This window comes from Pyrgilauda ruficollis, unplaced genomic scaffold, assembly GCF_017590135.1.
Source record: "Pyrgilauda ruficollis isolate IOZ18807 unplaced genomic scaffold, ASM1759013v1 scaffold8, whole genome shotgun sequence".
Classification (NCBI taxonomy): domain Eukaryota; kingdom Metazoa; phylum Chordata; class Aves; order Passeriformes; family Passeridae; genus Pyrgilauda; species Pyrgilauda ruficollis.
The window spans coordinates 11,187,301-11,212,775 of record NW_024529932.1 but is presented as its reverse complement, the minus strand read 5'-3'; positions in this window follow the sequence as shown (position 1 = coordinate 11,212,775).

Here is a 25,475-nt window from a genome sequence, read left to right as displayed (position 1 = left end):
CAAAGTCACCCACAAAACCAATATGTGTATCACACAAAATATTCTTTCTATAACCAGTTAAAAAAATCAGAAGTGGCTACATTATTTCTATAAAAGACAAGGAAAATTAGGTGTATGCTGCTTTACTGACAGATCAGTAGCATATTAAAGGCCTGGAAGGGTTTCTTCATATACAGAAATCTATACTCTTCGTGAAAAAAGAAATAATCAGAGTAACTATTAAAGCTTATATAATGTCCGCTGTTCGTTTTACAGATTTATAATGTGCATTCAAAAAAAATACACATTAAATATGAATACATCTTTGACAAACAGAGAATTTAATGTATGATTATATAAGAAATTATATGTTGTCTTCAGAATTTGTAGAAAGAAGAAAAGATCTGTAGTGTTAGGCAAGATGTAATCAAAGTAGCCTGAACCCCTGACTATGCTTCATAAATAAGTTGTTACCTTCCTCCAAGTTTTATGTAATTTTCAGAATTTTCCCAGTAGCATGTCAGTGTTTAAGTATAGTTATCAATGAAAAATAACATTGTCTTCATCTTCTGTCTTCATTTTTAGTGATCCATAACACTTCCAGTTTGTTGATTTAGAAATAAAGCTATAATCCAAATTGCAAGAAAAGGTGATGAAATTAAAGTTAAGAAGATAAAGACTCATGTATGAAAAGTTTATTAAATTGACTTAATAAAAGTAGTTTCATAACTTAAATATATAAACACTATATTTGAAGACAACAAAAGAAACTCTGGCAATCTCTAGGACAAAAAAAAAAAATAAAAGGAAAACCCTAAGCAGGTAAAATGAAATATCAAATAAGAACTATCTTAGGAGGAAAACTGACAACTGATTATACTTTTTTATTATGAGATTATTATGCAATAATTATAGGAATGAATTTATTATACTAAAGATATCAAACAAAAAAAAAGGGAAAGAGAAGGGAAAGGCTGTGCAGCAAAATGGTTCAGAGGCTAAGATTTTTCATACTTCATTTAATATAATGAAAAATTACTAAAACAAATTACTTGAATAGTTCAGGCTGTCCCAAGAGGGAAAAACCAGGCAGCAGCACAGATGCAGAAAACTGAGCACCAAATTGGCATTGCAGAGGAATCAGTAAAATGCCAACAAGCCTTCCTTGGAATTTTGCAGAAGGAAATGAGAAATGGCAAACCAGTTTGATGGGTTCTTCTTAACACCACTAGAGAAGTTTAATATACAACCCAAATTCCAGAGAGCAGAGAATGGAAAACAGGAAGTACATAAAACTGAGAAGCTCCCACTTTGTCTAAATTTAGTGAATACAAGAATGATGGATCTATTATTCAGAACAAATAATAGCTAGTTGCACAAGTGAAGCAACAAGACCTGGAGCAGGTGATTCACCATTGTTGAAGTCTGCAAAAAATTCTTATGATTCATGAAATATCTGAATATGTGGATTCTTTGCTTATGGCAAATGGGTAAAAAAATAAAGCAATTCACACTGTAGAACATCTGCCTCATGAAGTGCTGCAATTATTACTCCCATGCATGTTTAAAACCTTAGCTACTCTCACAGTTTTATTCCACCTGTTCTGTCAGGATTATTGTTTCTCTTGTTAAATCTCACACTGAGAATTTTTATGGTTTCCTTATTATCCTTCTTTGGTTTTTTTTCTTCTTTTTCTGTCAAAAGACGAATAATTAGTCTACCCTTTTCACTATAATCATGTGTTCTACCTACTGATATTGTTGACATATCACAGTGTTTATTTTATTTGGATGTTTGTAGACTTCTCACAATTCCTTATTAAATTTTGTTTTTCTTTTCCTGGCCCTATAATCTGTCACAGTATTTTATTTTCAGAAGTTTTTATCTATCTATCTTACTTTCAGTAATAAGATCCCAGAGCTCACATCTATATGAAAAATAACAGGTATAATGACCTGAAATGTAGACTTAAAACACATCCTTCTCACTGAGGAATTCCTGCAGAAGAAAAGCCAGTATTTCTATGTACTGTCAGCTTGGCTTTGTATTAGACAGAAGTAAATGTTATAACTTTTGAATAATAATTTCCTAACTCCTTCAAATAAGAAGAAATCTATCTTTCCTCTATTTTTTTTTTTTTTGCTATTGTCTCAATTTTCACTGGTTCATCATTATTATTTTTTTTTTCTTTAAACGTGGCAAGTTGCTGTCTAAGAGCCATCTAAGACATGGCTACTGCCAATCCCCTTCCTGTCAGCTTGTTCTCTCTCCGCCCAAGTCTCCAGTTCCTTCTTGAAGCTGGTGAGAGATTGCTTCCAGGTATTCAACTGAGTATAGAAATACATTCAAATCTGCTTGATGACCAAATCTATTTTTCATATTACTTGGTTTATCACTATGAATTTTCAGGGCAACATTTCCAGTTACTAACTCAATTTCTCTGACCATCTTTGTAACAGTTCAGTTATTTCAGTAATAAGTCAATCAAGATATTTCTCCCCCAGTTATATAACTAAGTCCTGTAGATGAGTAATATTTTACTTTAATCCTATATTGACATCATAAACAGCAGAAATTTTACTGTGTTCGTATTAGACTTTGTGGATACAAATAAACCTTGCATCAGCACAAAGATTCAAAGAGGTATTTATATCATAGAGATATGGCACTATAATGAACATTCTTTTATCCTGTACCCAGTATCCTGTAGGACATGCAAGTTATTTCCTAAAATCAGTAAAAATTTACAGGTATAAATGAAGCCCATTCCATAATAAGTGTACTATATTACCAACCTTTTTAACTAAAAAATGTGATTTTCTCTCATTATACTCTCCTCATAAATGTCAATATTTATGTATTAAATGTTCTATTTTATAAGTTGTAATAACATAGGACATACCACACTGTCCATTATGTTTTATTTTCCAAATAAGATATGTGTTTTTTGCATTTTGTTGTGTTGTTTTAATTCTCCATAAGAAGCAATTTTGTACAGTCTCTAAGTTAATTGTGCATTCTTTACTAGTTCACCACTACAATATTTCATGCTTTATTGCTTTCAGTGTTCTTCCTGAATCTTTTCAAAATTTGCATCTCCAGATATTTTATGTGGCTGAAAATGGCAAACTTGAACTATGGGGCTTCCTGTCCATTTAATGTCATACAATTAGGGAAAGGAAGAGGGTAGAACTATGTGGAAAATAGAAGTCTCTAGAGAAGAGCAGCACATACTGAATTAAAGGCTACCTGATGACTGGTAGAGAGGCAGGAATATGGTGTGAAGAAGAAGGGGAAACACCAAAACGAGCTCAGTCTTCACAGCTCCAGGGACTGGAGAGGCAAGGATGGAGAGCAGAGTGGGGAGACCAGGATTTCTGCATTGGTTTCACAAACTCATTGCAACTTGAGCAAATAGTTTAATCAAACCAGCCTTGATTTCTTGTTTATCCAGCTCAGTGTTACCATGGAGTTTTTAAATTACTATTTTAAATTATTATTTTTGCTTTTTGTTAATTATCACATTGTTTTTTATCCTGTCATAAAACTGACGGAATAACAATTACACTGCTTGGATACAGATTTTCTGACAAGTCAAACTGGAAAATTTATTTAAAAATATTTTACCAAAGGCTGGTCTATGCTTTTGGCTTTATCATGCTTTTCACCACAGAATGATTAAAGTTTCTTATTCTTAGCTTTTAAGGGTTTAAATAGTTCCATATTTTTGGTAATTTTACCAAAAATGTGACTATTTAATCATATGACACTTCTTATTTTTCCGAAATTTATTTGCTAGTTTTAAAAATAGTTATTTTTATATTTTTATTACAGAATCATCGGCTATAAGAGGACACATGGTCACTGTTATTGAAATTCTCTAAACTGTGAGATCCAGCAGTCTGCTAGCTTAACTTCCAAAGTCATGAGAGCTCACAGTTCATCTCGTGTGCTGAAATCATTACTCTCACATACTGTCCCTGCAGCATTGATTAAAAAAATAATAACAAGAAAGCAAATGAGGAGTGAAGTCATTGCTTGTTAATTCATTGAACTCTTTGACTGAATAAAAAGGTAGACTGCAGTTCAAATGCTTTAAAATCTTCTCCAGTTCTTGGTGCCAATTCTTCTTATGCTGTGTGAAAAAAAAAAAAAAAAAAAAAAAAAAAAAAAAAAAAAAAAAAAAAAAAAAAAAAAAACCAAAAAAACCCCAACTCACTAACAAATTGTTAAATAAAGAAAAATTAACTGACATAATAAGAGAGAAGGTGTATTTGATGCCAAAATTGTAACTTGGCCCATAGTATGGGAAGAGATAAAGAAAGTACCTCCCCACATCTGGCACACCAGCAGGTAGCTGTCGTTTAAAAATGCTAGTAGGGAATAAAGCTGCAGCAGAAAAAGCAGAGGCAGAGCATACTAACAGACTCTCAGGTTTCAGTGTCAGTCTGCTGTATGGATGCAGGCACAGCATTGTCAGTGCTTTGGGAGATCATGAACACAACTTATTTCTCTGCTAAAACAGAGCCAGGAGACAAAGAAGAGACCCTATGAGTCTATGACTGATGCAGGATCAGACAGGGTGTGCTGGCAGGTCACCCGTAAGTTGCAGGCTGACTCTTAGAATCTAAAGCTGTACATACCATGTACATATCTATGTGTTCTAAATAATAGAAAGCCTTATGATACTTCTGTTGATTTCTGCTGGTGCACTGGCACGGTGTGAAAAGCCTTGGAGACAGATAGAAACTATCTTGGCTGTTTCAGCATGCTTTCTACATCACCTGTCACCTTCAAATAGTTAGTTAGGAACAGACAAAGATTCGTACAAAGTAGTGGGAAAAAGAAGACTTATGCATCTTCCACAGAAAGGATAACAAGAAATAACTTTAGTCATGGTAATTGTTGCCATTAGAAAAAAATATGCCCATACAGAAAATAAGTGTTTGCCATAGTGCTCACATTTATAAAGTTTTATCAGCATGCCTAAATTCACAGAGCTGCTTTGGAGGATAGTGCCTTTAGAAATATACTGTATACAATTCCAAAATGACTTAATTGAATTTGCACTGCTACTGTTTTGATGTGTATACTGAGAAAGGGTTGGAGATAAACATACTTGTCTAAACATAGCATAAAAATGGCAACTGCACAAAAAGAGATCTTCAACCCAATGGTAGCATAGAGCATAAGATCCTCAGTCAATTCAGTTATGTTCAGTTTTCAAAGCAAGGACCACAAAGGCCCTGAGAATAAATGAAATAAAAAAAGTTTTCAACTGCTTGTATTCATCATCTTGTCAGTACTTCCAGACACAAGAGCAGAAGCCGTACATGCCTCTCAAGAACACAGCAATAGCAACTGGAACTTTAAAAGAGCCAAAAATCATGTCAACAAAATAAAAAAAACTTTCTAAAAACCATTTTGAGGTATTTTGTTTTATCCAGAAAGCCAGAGCTAAAGCCAGAGCTGCATGAATGTAATGTCAACAAAATAAAAAAGACTTTCTAAAAACCATTTTGTTTTATCCAGAAAGCCAGAGCTAAAGCCAGAGCTGCATGAATGTCATGGTTTAACCCTGGTGGGCAGCTCAGGCCCACACAGCTGCTTACTCATTCCCCCACAGCTGGATGGGAGGGAGAATTGGAAGAGTAAAAGTAAAAAGAGTCATGGGCTGAGATAAAGAAAATTTAATAGGTAGAATAAAATTTGTGCTCAGAAGCAAAGCAAAACAAGGAATTCACTCACCATTTCCCACAGGCAGGCACATGTTCAGCTATCAACAGGAAAGCAGGGCATCATTAACAGTGAAAATAAAACTCATCACTTCAAATGTCCCAACTTCCTCCTTCTTCCCCCTGCTTTTAATGCTGAGCATTATGTCACATGGTATATGGTATGGGACATTCCTGGAGTCAGTTGGGTCAGATGTTCTGGCTGTGTTCCCCCAACTCCTTGTACATCCCCAACCTCCTCACTGAGGAGGTAAGAGGCAGAAAAGGCCTTTACTGTGCAAGCCCTGCTTTGCAGTAACTAAAACTTCCCTTTGTTATCAACACTCTTTCCAGCACAAATCTGAAATACCAGCTACTATGAAGACAATTAACTCTATCCCAGAAAAAGCAGGTCAATGGGTGGGGATAAAAATGTAGACTGGTAAGCCAATGTCACATGAAAGACAAAATGCAGACCACACAGCAAAAGATAATGAAGATTCTCAGAGTCATTTACAGAGGTTGAAACAAAGATTTTTTTTTTTTTGAAAGTGCAGCTTATAAACTGTATTTATATGAAATACAGTTCATATATATTAGTACAATCACTACAGAAAGAGGATTCGGTGTTCCATCAAATATGCTGCTGTTTCCTGGGATAATTACATCACTGATCTTTATATCTTTAAGGGCCTACATGTGTTTCATCCTGGAGACACGAGAGCAATTTCATTGTTTTTGTTTTATTACATCCTTCATAACAAAATCAGGATACTAACAACCTTATTTAATGTAGAACCCCTAACATCATATTGGAACTTGCACTGTTTCTCTTTTTTCCTTAAATATTTTTTTAGAGCACTTTCAAAGAGCCAAAAGAAATTAGTACAAAAATACAATTGCCATGGTGTTTTAGAAAATATAATGAGAGCACAAAAATATTGTGATGTGCTTTGATCGGGTGATAAAACAAGTTGATAAAAGCAATTACACTCTTCAAATAAATCAAAGTTTTTGACATGATGCTATATAATACCACATTCTGAGAAGGCATGCTGTGTATATAATCAGTTGGTCATATTCTTTAGTTGGTATTTAGAGGTAGAAAATGCAGCTGAGGGTGAAAAAAAAAAAACAATGCTAGAGTCCATGAGATTTGGGAGCACTGAGCATTCTTTCGGATCTAATGCTACTCAATGTTTTAATCAGTAATGAAGATGTATCTGGATGACCAAGTAATATCTTCGCTAGCATGTGGTACAGCTCAATGGAAGCATTAGACAATGAGAAGAGGGTGCTTTTATGTGGTGTTCCTGGTCCCAGGTACAAGGTCATAACTGAGCAAAATACATTTCAGTGCAGTGTTGAAACTGTTACTTGTTACATGTAGGAAGCATGACATTCAGAAGCAGAATGCGAGATTTTTTCCTGGAAAGCAGCAACTTGAGAAAAAATGTTAATAGAGAAAACCGGGTCAGTGTGGAAGCTCAGTATAAAGTTCAGTGAATGTTGTCACTGAATTTCTAAAAGACTGTCAGGAAGGGAGCCAGATAACATCTGTATGCAGCATTTGTATGAATTTGAAAATTTCTTCATCCAGTTTGAAATGTACATTTCATGGAAGTTATGTATTTAATGAAAAGAATACAAAGGACTCAAAAAATGACTCAGCTTTACTTAAACTTATCCCTGAAGTGGGATGCTTATGGAATCCAATCTACTAGTTTATTAAAGAGAAAAAGAAGCTACTTGAACGTGCTACATATAGACTGAACCATAGAAATTATATTTGGTAGGAAAAGGTGTCCAAATCTTGCAGAAGAAGGCATAAGAAGATGTGCTGCATGGGAACTAAAGTTAGACTTGTTCAGCCTTGAAATAAGATGCAGTAAAATGCATTGGTGAAGCTAACTAATTATTTGAACAACTTACCAGAAGCAGCCCATGGACTTACTACTGTTTGGAGTCTTTTAAAACTGATTAGATAGTTCTCTGAGAAACATATTTTAATCCAGTTTCTGGAAGAAATTCTGCAGCTTATAGAGGCAGAGTATAGGGCCAGATGGTCCCTTCAAAAGGGAATGCTGGTCCCTTCTGTTCTCAGTGTCCTTGAGCGAGAAAAATGTATCTTTTATTGCTGTCTTTTTCAGAGAAGCACTCCGAGTAAGCATTTCTAGGATTAGTGAGCTGGAGGATACTCCCATGGCAGAGCCGCATTTCCAGCCTCATGCAGTGTGCAAACAGCAGGCAATAAAGTTGTCTGGTTGCTCCCAGAAGAGCATGCTTTGCCTACAGAACCTACATTTTGGGGGATGATGAAAAAAAAAAGAGAAAGAAAGAGATGATTTTGTTGCTAAGTCAAGACCTATGTTGGGAGAAAAACAAACAGCTTCTACTTAAAAAAATAAACCACAACCTTTTAGATTGGCAGATATTTTATTTAGAACACATAAAGTCTTTGCATTGTGGAAGGCTAACAAATCCATTTTTCCAAGTATAAACATATTTTGATGGGTTGTGTCTATATGTGTTTCAATTTCCAGATAGTTTCATTTGTAATTTATAATATAACAAAGAAGGCTCAGCAACTGTAGAGGTTACAAAACTCAACTAAGCAATGCTCCAACAGTCTATAGACTATTCTTTAAATTATTAATTAATATTAATTGAGATATTTGATTTTCTGCTAAATCCTACATTCAAATTCCTTGTTTTTTTTTTTTTTTTTTAGTATTGAATTGCCACGAGCTAAAAGGAACTCCTGCAGTGCTTCTTCCATGAATGTGTGTGCTTTTTATCAGACTTCTTTCATCAGCACTGGCAGCATGTTAATTAACTCAGCTGTGAATGACCCCCTGCTATTTTACTGGGTTTTCTATTGTAAAATAAAAGAAGGACCAGAAGAACAGAGAAAACACTGCTTTTGTAGCCATCAGGGAATGGGAAAGTTCTTCTCTCATGATATTCTTTTCAGTTATGGCCTCTCTGTGGATAGTCCCCACACTGTAATTTATTTTTTTTTTTTATGTCAAGCAGTGGCATCGGTTGGAGGAGGATAATATAAAGCAATATTATTTCATACAGACATAAAATTTTGGAAAACAACCCATTGGTCTGTGATTACTTTCTTTTCTGTACTCCTCAAGCCAAAATTCCTCTCTGAAGAAGCCTCAGGAACAACTGTTAATGGAAGTGTAGGAGAAACTCTGTTGGTACACACGCTCACCTTTCAATTATCATCATACTGCTGGATTTGCCCATATTGCTACACTGACTCATTGTGCAAAATGGAATCAAATCCTTGTCATTGTGGACTAAGAAGGATACACATGGAAAGACCACTGCTGCCCTGGTAGCGTCTAGGGGAAAAAAAATCCAAGGAAGATTTTTAGAAGATTTAGAAGATTTATTAGAATAACACCTTCAACTCTGCAATGCATATCATCCCATGTAGTGAATTCTTTCACATGTAAGTGAATTCTAAGCACTATCATCATAATGTGTTACGTTCTGTGATTCTGCATTTTTCTCATTATTCTACTGAAAATCCCCCTAAGCTCTTGTAGAGTGATCTTGTTCATTTTTGGTTTCTGGTTGTGTGTGTTTTGTTTGGTTTTTTTTTTTTGTTTCATCTATACAGATGTAGAAACATGAACTACTTTTTGAGATGCTTTTGGAACTCCCAATTGAAAACTTTATGAATCCACATGTTTTTCATACTATGAAAAGCTAAAATATCTGTGAATCAAAGATACCAATATAAGTTTATATAGAAAGGAACTAGAAAAACTTTGCATCAAGAGAAGCTGTATTTCTGTTTCTTAATTTTAGTATGAATTGATACTCTTGAAAGACCTCACAGACCACAGGAAAAATTCCAGCACCTTAAAGTTAATATCCATCCTCCCCTCCTGGTTTGAATCACTTAGGGAAGAATTCCACCTGTAAACCCAATTCATCTCTCATTTACTCTACTTTTAAACTGATACAGAAATGTTGTTCTTGGCAATGCTAGTAATTAATCCTAAAGGGACTTGATGTAATTTGTTTTGGTTTCCCTCCACCCGCCCCCAGGTTTGGGAAGAACAAAAACAGTTCAGCTCACTTGTTTTTCCATTCACGAGTTCTTCACACAGCAAAAAATAGCAAAAAGAAGATGAATGTGAAAAGTAGCAACTAATTCTCACATTGCTGTTCTGAGAACTTGCTAAATGCCTCACAAAGCTCAGTTGTCTCATTTTACTTTTCAGTGAAGACTTGACAAAAGATCACAGGTTTCAGTAAAATAATTGTATTATATTAATTGGGATACTAGGACTAATTAAACTCTGCTTTTGCATTGTTCTCAACAGTAAAAGACAAAGAAATTCGCTATCATAGTTCATACACGGCTAGCAGAGACAGTGGACTATAGTTTTAACGTAATTATTTAGAATCCGTTGTACAATGGGAAGCTGTAAAAATTTAAAGAGCACAAATTCTCTAAACACTATCAAAGAAGGATCTTCCCATAAAATAAGCCACCACAACAGAAATTTGACATAAGCACTGTATCACAAAATGGAAGATGCCATTTACAGGCCTAACAGAAGTGAAGGTTTGGAATTAGCATACTGGACAAAAATTCCACTGTGCAGACTATGGGAAAGGAAACAAGTGCTTACAGCCATGCCAGCCCAAGTGTTGGGAACATCTGGGGTCACCCTGTGGATGCTCAAAACTTAGAATGTATAAAGATGGTACCTGCAAAAGAATGACTCCAGATCCCTCACCACTGAGAAGACCAGGATGAAGAAAGACCAGCAGGATGTCACAGGATCCACTGGGTGGTGATATCTTTCTACTTAATCTGTCTGTCTGTCTGTCTTTCTCTCTTCCTCTCTCTCTTTCTGTCACCCTCTTTCCTGTTTCTTTCCATCTCTTTACCTCATATTTACTGTTAAATAAAACCCATATTATTGACTTTGGTGTATAGTTTTTTTTTGCATCTTGATTTGGGCAGAAGCATCTCTTAATAATCAGATTATAACAAAAGCTTAAGGAGAATGTAGCCCTCTCAAGCCATTGCACAGGTATGATAGTGAATGGTCACATCATATATAGCTTCAGTGTCTTGTAAGTAGTAGTGCATGTCTCACATGAAGATCAGTCTTCTAACCCTAACAATGTGATTTAGAGCTTGCTATACAGCAATAGAGAGAGAGTGCATTTGGTCAAAAAGTATTTAGAAATAAGGCATATCTCCTAATTAACTTGGTTAGTCACAGTCATCATGGCCATCATGGCCATAAAAGCAGTGGGCTTTTCATACACTTAAGATTTTAATTTAAACAACTTAAATCAAATAAGTCACATATTTTTTCTCAATGTCTCCCCACAGATAGCTGTCAAACTAGTGGGAAATTATTTAATGAATTGGGGACTGAAATTATTTTTTCCTGAATTTCTATATTTTCAACAATCAGAAAAATTGAATAAGACCTTTCCTCCCTCCCTCCCCTCTCCCCACCATGGCTTTGATTTAGCTTAGATTTTGATTTGGTGCTAGGAGTAGGACATACTTGATGAAGTTATTTTCTTCTCTGTAATCTCACTTGCTGAGCCTGATGCAGTCAGTGTGCATTCAGACTACCTCCCCCTATACAGAACAAGAATGGTATGTGATCAGTTCATTCACAAAGTATGGAGGGAGAAAAGACTCATCATCTACCTGAGACTGTTTGAATTTCTTTCTAACAAAGGCTCATTTCTCATTTACCTGAGACTATTTGAACTTCTTTCTAGTGAACAAACTTAAATTGCTGCTCTATATGGCATTCTGGCATGGACTGATGAGATACCTCTTGATCCCTCCTGAAGTAGCCGATCAATTTCACATAAAAAGTTTCGGAATACTTACTTCTGAGAGACCTGGAAAAGCCACCACTTAAGGGCTTCAGTTTCAAGAAATCAGAGAATAAATGTGCCTTCCATCACCAGCTTAGAAGAGTGTAACACTATCAAACACAAACCAGAATTTATTTCATGCTGAAGAGAGGCTGAATACTATCATGAGCTGTGACTATCATGATAGCTAGGTTTCTGGCTTCAAAGAAATAAGTTTCAATGTGCACAAACAAAGAAGAAATTTGAACAAAATTTTATCAGCCATTGAAAAAAAAATAAGCTTTGACTACTACCTTTCCTCATTTTAAAATATTTTTTCCTTTAATCTCACAGAAGAAATATTGGGTTTTTTTAAACTTCAGAATACTGAAGTTTAAAAAGTTTCCTGTGGAGCCTCAGCTTCTAACTTGTAATTGTGAGAAATCACATCCCTTTTTCAAATTAAACTTTTGGCTTATTCTAAACAGGAATATTGAACAGAGATAATTTCACAACTGTTAGAGTAAGTGGCCTATTGTGCATATATGGAACAATAACACTCTGCTGATGGTTTCTTAAAAATGTGGAAAAACTAGGAGTTTTAGGGCAGCTGACATTAATTTTGCTAACTTTGCTTTAAGTCAAAGGTAGCTATTACTGGTGAAGTCTAACCATGCCTTACTGAGAAGAGTCTTGTGTGAGCTGACAGCCAAAGGACAAATTTCACGTACTGCAAAAAGAATTCCTGAGCTGAATCATATCCATATTTTAATGAGCCATAACATTTTCAGAAAAATATGTTTGGAAAAGGAACCTGATGTGCAAAATATGAGTGAGATTATAAGTATATAAATAAAGGGACAAGCAGGAATCACTGATATATGCATATGTGTGTGTGTATATATCTATATCTATATCTATATCTATATCTATATCTATATCTATATTTCTATGTTTTTATTTCCATTTTATTCCTCTTTGACATTAAATAAGTAGTTTAAAAAAATGTTGGTTGTTTTTTTTTGCCACAGGAAAAAGGAAAGATCAAAGGATAAGCAATCTATGATTCCCACTACTTTACAGTACTGAGATACAGGATCTGCTGAGAATATTACATATATCTAACAGCACTGTTGGTATTTCTAGTTGGTATATCTTTCAGAACCCATGGATGTATTTCATCCATCCATATTCATCACAGTCCTTGTGTTTATTTGTTCACTTGCATCACATAGATGTGCTGCACAAACCTGCAGTAGAAATATTATAAAAGTTATGAGAACAAATAAGAAGAAGCACTATTTTTAGATCTGCAATAATTTACAGTGTAACTGTGTGTCATACACCAAACTGGGTGCAGTTAATAACTGAAATTTATGTGGTACAAGACTGTCACTAATTAGGTTAGTTGTCATGAAGTTTTAAACAGCAAGGTTTAAACAAGAGTCTTTAAGATGTTTTTTTTCTTTGTGTTTGCTTAGCATCTATAAATTTTAGAATGGAGCCTTTGTTACTATAAAGGTTTCATTTCTAGGAAGATAATCTGAATAAAATTAGGCTTTAACAAAGGAAATGTGATGAAATATGTAACTGGGAATCAGTGATAAATAATCTGTAGTAAAATCCTGAAGAGAACAACTTCTTGATGCCTTCTGGGTTAATATTTTAATCAACAACTCAAAAGACATAAAATAGACTCTGATGAAATTTTTAAAGGACATCAAAACAGAAGGAAAAAGAAGTAATGGAAAAGTTAGGTCTGAATCAGTTCATAACATATTGGATGCACGTTTTGTTACAGAGAAATATAGACATACACACCTGAGTATGTAGGGCAAAGACATAAGACTTTGAGAAACAGGCGTCTAGGGAATGGAAGAGGCACAGGGAGCCTTCTGATCTACCACAGCTGGTAAATAACTGAGCATGGCATTCCAAGCCGATATTTTGCCACTGAAATATGCAAAGAGCTAAACACTGAGTATCTTTAAACATTACATTTTTTTCTTTATTTGGTCATACAATTACACTCCAGAAATCCATAGCCAGTTCTGACATACACTTTGAAAGGTTACTGAAAAATTGAAGGCTCAGAAAAGAACCAAAATACATGAAGGATTATAAAATACATTCCAAGGAAACACTCAGGTAGTTCAGTCTATTATATTACCAGAGAAATGGTTATGATTGTTATGGTCTATGAATGCTTACGCTTGTTAATAGAGAAAAAATAGGCACTTGCGAATAAAAAGCCCTTAAATTTAGAACCTAATACATTACAGTCATATGGTGAAAAATTGCAGCTAACTTCAAAATGAAATAAGTTGCTCTTTTTTTTTTAGCGTTAACGTACTTGACTACTTAAATATCTTATCAAGAGTTGTGATGACTCTCTCTTTTCAAATCAGGAAAGGATTTTTTTAAAGGTAAGTTAATAATAGATTTTGAACTTCTGACAGGATTCATCTCAGGGAATACAGTATATTGGAAAACAGACTAACATCAAAATCCATCCTTCATTGCATTTTCCCAACTGAAAAGTTAAGTTTAACAATCAATGTATAGCTCTTCAGTTTTCTTACTGTAGAAACAATTTCAGCCTCGTGATCTCCAGATGTCATGCAATAGCCAGTACATCGTCATAGCTGATCCACAGAAATGTGGATTCCTGATAGGTTAAAACATTATAAATTTGCTTAAGTCTAATATTCCACCCTCGTTTCAGAGTTTTCCATTTGTAAGTAAACTACACCACTAAACAAGGATTGGTCATTTGTATATATTATGTAATATATTGTAGAATAAATGTAAATAATTTTCAAAACCCCTACAACCAGTAAATAGCATTACTTCTGAGAAGATTCCTGTCTTAACCAGGATAATTCAGGATGTGATGTCAGAGCTAAATAAAAGCTCTGAACCTCAAGGGATAAAATCCATCATTCTCCTTACTGGGCACTATTTTGTCTCCAAAGTTTACATTGTAAAGACAGTCCTGGTTGAAAGTTTGCCCTTTTTAACATGCACTGATTCTGAAAAAGCAGGGCTTTATATGTAAATATTTTATGTGCATCAGAAAATAAGTTTTCTTCACATTTAGCATAAGTTTTTACAGTGTACCCACTCTCATCATATTTGAGGATTTTTCTTTTGGTACTCATTCTCATGTATTGAAGCATTTTTGTTTTGGCATTTTCAGTTTCCTAAATACAAGAAATAAACTGTGATTAGAGGTATCTCTAAGGCTATTAGTGAAGATATATTTATGGGGAAATATAATACACTTTACTCAAGTATGCAGTCAAACTTTAGAAGGATTGAAACATTTTAATCTAACATGTTTCAAAAAGATCCATTCAACACACAATCACATTCCAATTTACCTGATTGTCTGTGATTTGGTTTCATTTTGATCTATACAAAGAATCACACCGGTTTTACATAAAATCATTCACCCATCTCAAAATTTCCCTTAGAGATATGTAAATGAGAAAAAGAACATTGTTGTTTCAAGACAGCTGAAAAAAATCATACTTGATATCCTTCAATGTTTTTTATTCCACACATTTTTTCCTTTTCTACATTTTTAATGTATCTGTCTTATTCAGTTTCAATATCTAAAAAAATTCCCCCACCCCCAACTGGACAATTCAATTTGTTGTACAACAATTGTTGTACAATTGTTGAACATCTGTTGTAGGTGTTGTTTTTATTATAGCACCACGCTTCACCCATTTTCTAACTTTTCTAATTTTTCTTTCATGAAATTCAAACATATCTGCTCATACTAAGTATCTGCATTCTTTCACCAGCCATCTGTTAATTCACCATCAAACACCAAAAAACCCATCTCATTTGTTTTTTAAATTTTACACATTTTCATACTGCTTTGACTTTTTCAGAGAGCTGACAATCTTGAAAATAGCCTTGTATACTGGTGAAATTATCAGCGCAAGTTGTGTTTCTTAAAATATTTCAAGTTTGTCAAAACTTTATAAAGATGTAAAAGGTAGCTTTTTATGACAACTTCAAAGAATGATGGAGTTATACAATGTTAGATGCACAGAAACATATTTAATGGTCCTCTAGTCCAACCACCATGGACAAGAATATGTTTCAGTACAACAGGTAGCTCAGTCTTGTCCTGTGTCACCTTGAACACTTCCAATGATGGGACACCCCATCATTGTCTGGGAACCTGTATTGTCTGACACCATCTTTAATATGACACATTGTGTCTTTTATAAGACACGCTGTTTTTCTATGTCATCATAAAAATAAAAAATTCTTATATCCAATCTAAATCTTTCTTTCAGTTTAAAACCATTGCCCTTTGTCCCATCATTACAAGTCCTGATAAAAAGATTTCCTTCATATTTCTTATAAGTCCCCTTTAAGTATCAAATGATCTCAATAAAGTCTATGCAGAGTCTTCTGTAATCCAGGCTGAACAGAGCCAGGTCTCTCTCAGCCTGACTTCACAGGAGAGGTGTTGATCATTCCTGTGGTCCTCCTCTGGATCTACTCCAACAAGTTCATGTCTTTCTTGTGTGAACCTCAGAACAGGATGCAGCACTTCAGGTAGGGTGTCCAAGAGTGGACTAGAGAGGGAGCATCACATTCCTCATTATGCTTAACACACTTCTCTCATGCAACCCAGGATAAGGGTAAAAGTGCACATTGCCAGCTTATGTACAGCTTCTCACCCACTGGTACCCTTTAGGCTCTTTACAGGGCTGCTCCAGTCATTTCATCCCCATCTGTACCAATACTGGAGATTGCCATGTGCAGAACCTTGTGCTTGGCTTTGTTGAACTTAATGAGGTTCACACAAATTCACTCCCCCAGACTCTCAAGGTTGTTCTGAATGACTCCCCACCCATCTAGCAAATCAACTGCACTACTCGTCTTGGTGTCATCTGCAAACTTGCTCAGGGTGCACTTAATCCCACTGTCTGTGCCACTGATGAAGATATTAAATAGTGTTGGTTCCTGTACAGACCCTGGGAGGACAGCACTCGTTACTGATTTCCACCTATGTATGAGGTTGTTTTCTGCAGCCCTTTGGATGTAGCCATGCAGACAATTCCTAGCCCAGATAACAGTTCATACACATTGTGGTTTAGCCAGAGCCAGCAATTAAGCCCCACGCAGCCACTCACTACCTCCTCCATCACTGGGCTGGGGGAGAAAGCTGGAGGAGTAAAAGTGAGAAAATTCCTAGACTGAGGTAAAGACAGTTCAGTAGGTAAAGCAAAAATCATGCACACAAGGAAGGCAAAACAAGAAATTCATTCACCACTTCCCATGAGCAGGCAGGTGTTCAGTCATCCCCAGTACATCAGGGCTCCATCACACACAATACTGACTTGGGAAGACAAACACCTCCACTCTTAACATCACCCCTTTCCTCCTCCTTCTCCCTAGCTTTATGTACTGAGCATGATGTCACATGGTTTGAAATATCCCTTGGTCATCTGGGGTCGTCTCTCTCAGTTGCCTCCCCTCCCAACACCTTGAGCACCCCAGCCCCCTTGCTGGTGGGGCAGTACAAGTAGAAAGGTCTGTGATGCTGTACAAGTGTTGCTCAGAACTAATAAAATGATTCCCATATCACCAACACTGTTTTCAGCCCAAATCAAAAATATTGACCCATATTAGCTACTATGAAGAATAACCAACCGGCACATCCCATCAAAACCTTAAGTCTAATTTAAAAATAGGTATGCTGTGATGGACTGCATCAAAGTTCTTACAGAAATCTAGGTAGATGACATCCATAGCTTTTCCCCTCTCAAGGGAAGCAGTGGCTCCATTGTAGGCCACTAGATTAGTCAGGCACAATTTGCTCTTGGTGAAGCCATTATGGCAGTCCTTAATCACCTCCCTGTCTTCCATATGTTTTGACGCATCTCAGGAGGAATCTGTTCCATGATCTTACCAGTCAGAGAGGTAAGGCTGACTGGTCACTAATTTTCTGGGTATCCCTTTTTAACCTTTTTAAGAATGGGGGCAATAGTGTGCCTTCTCCAGTTGCTAGGGTCTTTACTTGAATGCCACAGCTTTTGAAATATGATGGAAAATGATTCAGCACCTACATCATCCCAGTCCCTCAGCAGCCTGGAATGTATCTCATCTAAGAATATCTCATCCACATAAGTCCCATGGACTTATGTATGTTCAGATTCCTTAGGTGATCTCAAACCTGACTTTCATTCATGATGGTAGGACCATTTTTAATGGCACATTAGACTAAATTAGGCTGGGCATATAAAAATATTTTGCTAACAATATTGACTAGTTTATTGTTCTTGGCAGAAAAACATATTACTAATTATGTAAAATAATTTAAGTAATTATTTTTATTTTCACCCTCATGGTTTAAGTAGTTTCATAAACAGAAAGAATAAAAGTAGCCATTTCTGGTAAACTCAGCATTCAACACTTAGTTAATCCAAAAACTTTACATATTTTAATACATATGATTAAGAGTTTTGACTTGGTTTCATATTGTATTAAACAAAAAGAGAAAAAGAAAAGAAAGATAAAACAAATGCTTTGGCTATAAATAAATTCTGAATACTAAACCACAAATGCAACTTAATACCAGAGAACATGTCCAAGTTGTCCTACGTAAGAGCGCACATTGACTAATCTGCAGTAAATATCCATAATACATAAATAATAAATAAATATTTGTGCTCCTAGTTCATGGCAAATACAGGATAATTGAATTCAGAGTATTCTTTTCCTATTAGTGGGTATGTTAGCTTGAATTACATCATATTGGCTTTGGGCTGACTTGCATCTACCTAACAAGTTACCACAGATCAGCAGATGGATGTCAGCTTTCTACTCACCAACATGTCATTAATATTCAATGCCCTTCATATGTTACTAGTTCTAACAATTGAACTGCTTTTAATTGAAATTGCAATTGTCTCTGAAAACCAGTATCCTCAACATATTCATGCTTTTAGGAACTATTTTTGTGCTTTGTGAGGCAAAATCAATATTTAATTTTGTCTCTTTTCTTTTTTATCTTTCTACTACATCCTGATTTATGTTTCAAAATTCCATCATGCTAATTTACTAATTATTTTCTGGGTGGTCCTCCACTACATCAATTGCCTGCTATGCTAATCAGACTTCAGGGAATATCTTTCTTTCTAGTCATTGCCAATGTCAAAATATTCTAGAGGGGAGATGATTAGTGATGCAGCTTCATTGGATTTGAAATGTACTGAGGTCTGATCTCCCATTCAGGCACTAAACCTTTGAAATTTTGCTTCATGTCAGAACACTGCACCTGCTCCTGCTCAGGGGCATGGATTGAATGAAGGATTAACAAACCCCCAGAGAAGTTCGTCTACTATATCAAGCAATCCTGTCAGTTTTTCTGCAGAGTCCAACTTCTAGTTATACAATTCCTATGTTTCATCCCTCTGGTTCACCAGTGGGTAAACTAATTTCCCACCTAATGGAAGGATTTCTGACAGCTTAAATGTGACATGAGGCTAATGAATTGAACTAGGCTGATTTCAAAACTCATTCCAACACGAAAGACTTTATGACCTACGAATTGTTTTCACAGCTACAATTCATTTTTAAAAGTGTATTTAGCTTAGCACAGAAAAAGTCTTTGAAGTGCCATATCCAAGCCTGATGTGACTATTTTTATATTTTTATTCTCTCCCCATCCCTCCATCCTCACTCCCACTGATATCTGGACTGCCTTTCCCTGGTTTCCTTTCACACTTTGCAAATATTGTCTTCTGGTGTACTCCAGCTGGCAGGAATTCAGCAGCTCTGTGTTCACATTTGGAATCCTGAGATGATGAAGGATTGAAGGCACAGAAAGAATTGGACTATTTTCCCTAGATGCTTCTGCAGCTGATCCCACACTTCTAAAACTAATTCAGTTACTGATTTCTGAAATTGTCATTGCTAATGTTATGAGTAAAGACGTGCAGAGACAGACCATGTGAGCATGTTTCACAATTCCAAGAGGTGTCATGGGGGAAGTGTTTGTATGGAGAAAAATAGTTATTAGGAAGAACTTCATATTTGCTCTTACCAAGGTGAGAGTTACTTTGCTGAGCTTAGGCATAGTGCAATAAAAACTGACTGTGAAATCATAATTAGCTAATAAAAATAAAGAACTGTATTAAATATTTCTTGCCAGCTGCTCAGCTAAAGTCATGTTAGCGTATGCTTTTTCTGTAAAACCACTTTCTGTTGAGAACAGACTGAAATAAAATATAATCACTGTTCCTGATAGAAGTCAAACTAAGGATAGGATGAGAAATTGTCTAGATGCATGCAGCCAGATTGTTGCAGTCAATGGCTCTATGTTGTGGTGAAGGACAGTGATCAGTGGTGTCTCTCAGGGCTCTGACATGGATTCAGAGCTCTTTAATATCCCCTGATATATCCTTGATTAATATCAATGTCACAGACAACTGGATCAAGTACACAGTGATACTGAGTGCAGCCTCAGCAAGTTTTCAGATGACACCAAGCTGAGCAGCGCAGTTGACACAGCAGAAGGATGGGATGCCATCCAGAGGAACCTGCATAAACTTGAGAAATGGGCCCGTGGGAGCCTCATGAAGTTCAACAAAGCCAAGTGCAAGGTCCTGAACCCAGAAAAATCCCAGAGATGAGTGCAGATGGGGTGATAAACTCACTGAGAGCAGCCCTGAGGAGAAGGACTTGAGGGTTCTGGTCAGTGAAAATTTGGACATAAGCCAACTGTGTGTGCTCATAGCCCAGAAAGCCAGGCCTGTTGTGGGCTACATCAAAATAGGAGTGGCCAGCGGGGTGAAAGAGGTGATTCTCCTCTATTCTGCCCTTGTGAGAGCCCACCTGGAATACAGTATCCAAGTCTGGGGTCCTCAGCACAAGAAAGCCATAGACCTGTTGGAGTGGGTTCAGAGAAAGGTCAAAAAGACAATCAGAGGGCTGAAGCATCATGTGGAGACAAGCTGAGAGAGCTGAGGTTGTTTAGAGAGAAGAGAAGATTCTAGGCACACCTCATTGCAGCCTTTCAGTACCTAAAGAGGCCTTATAAAAAAGGTGGAAAGGAACTTTTTACAAAGGCAGATAGTGATAGGACAAGCAAGGATGGTTTTAAACTAAAGAGGAGAGATTTAGATTGGATATTAAGAAGAAATTCTTTACTGTGACTGTGGTGAGGCACTAGAACAAGCTGTGCAGAGAAGCTGTTGGATGCCCCACCCCTGGAAGTGTTCAGTGTGAAATTGGAAGGGGCTTTGAGAAACCTGATCTAGAGGGTGCTATCCCTGCCCATGGCAGGGGGTTGGAGCTACATGATCTTTAAAGTCCCTTCCAACCCAAACCATTCTATGACTGTGGCAAGAAGCCTCCATCTGTAATGAGTTGACCCAGTCAGCAGCCAAGCACCCACACAGATTCTTGTTTGGTTCAGTCTTCTGAAAAACAGTGAGAAAATGGAACGAAGGCAGGAAGACTCATGGACTGGAATAAAGACTATTTAATAGGTAAAGAAAAGTAGTGCTCCCAGTAAAGCAAAAAAAAAAAAAAAAAGTAATAAATTTACTACTTCACATCAACAGGCTAGGGAAAGTGGGACTTTGGCACAAACAACAATGATTGGGAAGGCAAACACCACAAATATAAATGTCTCCCACACCTTTTCCTCTCCCGAATCACTTCTTGCTGAGCTCAGTGTCACACCACACGGGATATTCCTTTGGTCAGCTCAGGTCAGCTCTTTTGGCCATGCCTCCTTCCAATTTTTTGCTCACTCCCAGCTGATCCATCAGGGAGAAGTGGGAGGAAGGGTGGAGTAAGGAATAAAAAAAACCTTGATGCTGTGCAAGCGCTACAACATTAGCCAAAACAGTGTTGAGTTCTCTACACTGTTTTAGTCACAAATCAAAAGCATGGGAATATTGAGGCTGCTATGCAGAAAGTTGACTTCATCCCAGCCAGACTCTGTACTCAGAATGCATTTGTTAAGTACCAGATTAAAAAAAAAAAAAATTCACTCTCCTGCTCTACTTAAATTCCCCTTGTGATATTAGCAAGCTAATCCATTTATTACATACATTTCTGACAGGTGTAACTATGTAAAATTCTGTCACACATTACAAGCTCAGTTCTACTCTTTTGGCTGTAATCTGAAAAAAAGTACATACTTCACAGAGGATTAGCACATTCCCTCTGAGGTGAAATTCTGGCAGAGTTCCCAGTCAGTTTAGTATCTGTGTCTGAATTATTTGTTTCAGGGCTTGAGCAATGTTTACTGAGCCCATGAGTGCCTCTTGGACAACACCTAAACTATTAAAACCAAAGGCTACCTCAGATCTTGTGCATTCATATTGTATGCACTTTGACATGGAAGATACCCCATTTCTCACACTGTGAATGTACAACACCACAAGGATGGGATACAAGCCGAGGTTCAGAAAGTAAGTAAAATATGAAGTAAAATATGTTTGTCTGCCATGTGTCTTAATTCTCAGTATGGGCAGTAGAGATCCAGGGATGAATTAAATTGCTTAGTGTCATGAGAGAACTACATGTATCTGAAAGGCCCTAGTGGGACCCAGAAGATATGAGACCTGCATCATTTATGACTGGCAGATGGAGGTTAGCATGAAGTATCCAGAATTCTACTAGATGCTATATTTAAGCCACTGAATCAAGTCCCTACCATCAATTGAGACAGGACAGCTATCCCATGGTCTGGGAACTGAGTTCTTTTCTAAACTTTCATGACTGGAATGCCATTTTTGTTACTCTGGGATATCTGAAATATCTGAAGTTGGCTGATATTTTTGACCTACAGATTGACAGATGAAGCAGATGGAATCAAATCTATGAGAAACACAGATACTTCTTCAAGTAACAAAGACCAGAGAAAACACAATCTCAGGCCATGGCAGACTGACGTGCCTACACAAGAACTAAATGTAAACCCTGCTATTTGTTCATTACATTCAAAATCTTGTAATGTACGAAAAGAAACACACATGATGGTTTATTCAGTACACTGCCAGGGAATACCTGCACGTGCCCAGGGTGATGGTCAAGGGCTTGGTGGCTCAGGTGTTTTTTTAACTTGGTTTTTCTTGTGAGGGTAAAGGGCTTGAGATGGAAAGGTTGGATTGTGATGGTCAACATTAGTAGTGAAACAGGTATCAAACCCAAAGATTTGGTTCTTGCAGTCACAGGACCTCCTTTGAAGACTGAAGGTTGTTAGGTAACATAAGGTTCTCTCTTGACCAGGAGGGACAAAATATTCACTGCAAGCAGGGAGGTCTCCTGTGGACAGGAGAAAACATATAACCGATGAAACAAGACCCATCTCAAGGACATGCACAAATGTAGAAATGCCAAAAAGCATGGTGGTGCTGACTCATGCTTTTTGTTCCTGGAAATGTGAATGACTGAACATCTCTCTGAAGTGTGAAGTGTGTGTGTGTGCTAGCAGACAGAGTGTGAAGACAGTCAGGAGGAATTAAATGTTTTTGTACATGGAATGCATGTAGTTCTGCTAGGGATGAATGCAGAGCCAAAACAGATTTTTTGGGTTAAGATTGGCATAACATGGCAACATTAAGGTTGGTTTCCACTACAGTTCACATGATCAGGAAGAAGAATCAAATGACATTTTCTTCAGGCAAATGAAAGAAATCTTATGTGCACAGGGACTGGGTTAAATGATCTCCAGAGATCCTTTCTAATGTCTACATTTCTGTGATTCTGTGATTCTATGAAGGCAAGAATTTATTATCAATGTAGAAAAAGTCTTTACAACTAATCAAAATGTAAAAACACTTACCATTCTAAATACTTAGAGTCATACTAACAGTTATACTAACAGTCCTACTCAAGACTATTGAATTTAGGAATCAGAATAGGGACTGGTGTTATGAAGAGTCAACAACATCCCCAGTCTTTTTCTAGAAGACTCACAATACAACATGGTAGAGTGTCTTTTCTCAGTTTACTTGGGGATATTGCTGTCATGCCATGAACAAATATGAATTATGTGGGAACCTCAACCAGTCCTAGAATTCCCGCAATGTTATACATACATGGAGTCTAAGGCTATTATGTGTATTACCGAGAAAAAAAGATAAAATGAAGCACATTTAAGTGTATATGAGAGAAAATGCACCTGTCTTGATGACTGCTTAGAAGTGTTACTCACACTGTCAAAATAATGGGGATGTCATTACCACAAAAGACAGAACAATAGCTAAAAAATATCTTTCCTTGTCCTATCTAGCAGCACAGATAGAAAAATTTAATCTCTCTCATTGTAGAAAAGGTTGTCTTTGAATGGTTTATCTCACTGGACAGACAGTTGTGTCTTTACTGTGTCTCTCTCTGCTCCAAACCTTTAAATCCCTGAGGAATCCTTTACAATGTAGGGAGCTGTAGTTCACCTGTATTTCTGTATTCCAACAGATCAGTCCCATTTCTTTCTTAGACTTCCTAAGAAACTGTCAGCCCGTGGTGGAAGATTCAGTAAAAGTAGCACAGAGTAGCACAAATATTTTGATTTTTCTGCTCATCATGATATAGACAGAAGTTCCATTGATTGAAGAAGGAGGAGGGAAAGAAGTATCTCTAAGCACCTTTTCATTTACCACAGAAAATGGTAGGAATAAAAAGGCTATGTAGCCGCAATAGAAATACAGGGTTAGAAATAGAATACAGAGGTTAACCAGAAAATGAGGCACGGGTCTACCATTCAAGCCATTTCCTTGCTTCAGAGCTACTAGCATTTAGGAGGGATTTTTTATCTACATGAAAGAATCACAATTTTCCCAAGATATAAAAACATTCCCAAGCATTTTTATTTTAGAATATTTCACCTCCCACATATAGCTGCTCCTATCTCATTAGTTAAAACTTTGCAACATGTTCTTCTCCTCACAGTGTAGCAAAGTACATCTACACCTAAATGTGAAAGCTCTTTAACTTCCTTCAACATTAACTTGTAAATTTTTCTGTGAGTTACCTTACAAAGAAGTAGTCAACAAGCAATATTTAATGCTGGCCTTAATTCTATCCCTTAAGAGTCTTGCAATCCTATAAATTCCATAAAAACTTAGGATATAATTTCTGAAAACAATTTTACCAAAAACTAGCCCTTTATTTCCTCCACAAATTATGTAACTATACCACATGTTAGTCAAATACCTCATAGCTCTTGTTTTGGTTTTTAAGATTGTGGGGTTTTGTGGGTTTTTTTTATTTGATTTGGGTTTTACCAGTTAGATTCTGCTTTGCTCCTATTCGGGCACAAGTTAAAAATACAGGGGCTGTGGTAACTGACTTTTATACAAAGACAATTTCTTTCTCAACCAATATTTCAATGTCTTTTATTTTTCTGTTTTGACAGAGTTGAGTTATTCTTCTTCAGAGGGGAAGTTAGGCTTTTGGATTCATGTAATGAAACTCTGGATAGTTGTTAAGAATGTCACAGTGCCGATTAAACCTTCTGTTTGATAAAAGTAAATCTAAAGGTCTTGCCTGCTCAGTTCACTTTGCTCATGATGTTTTCCTTCATTTTATACTACCAGGAGGGATGTATCATGCTTTCTCAACCAAGGTCTTAATCAAGGGACCATTTATAGGGTTCATGCCATCTTATAAATTATATATTATAAATTCTTTGTGGTCCTCTTTATTTATCTGATTTCCTTTAAGAATGAAAGATTTCAAATAAAAGTATGAGTGAGGAAGGAAAATTCTGAGTATATTTTAAAATCTATTCTTACCTCACTTCTCAGAAAAACCAGCTGGAATAATGAAGATGAAAACATAAATTCAGACACATAGGATTTCTTTAAAAAAACCCAATCCAACTGAAGCCCATTTGCTTCTGACTTTTCCAGTCTGGTTTCTGAAAT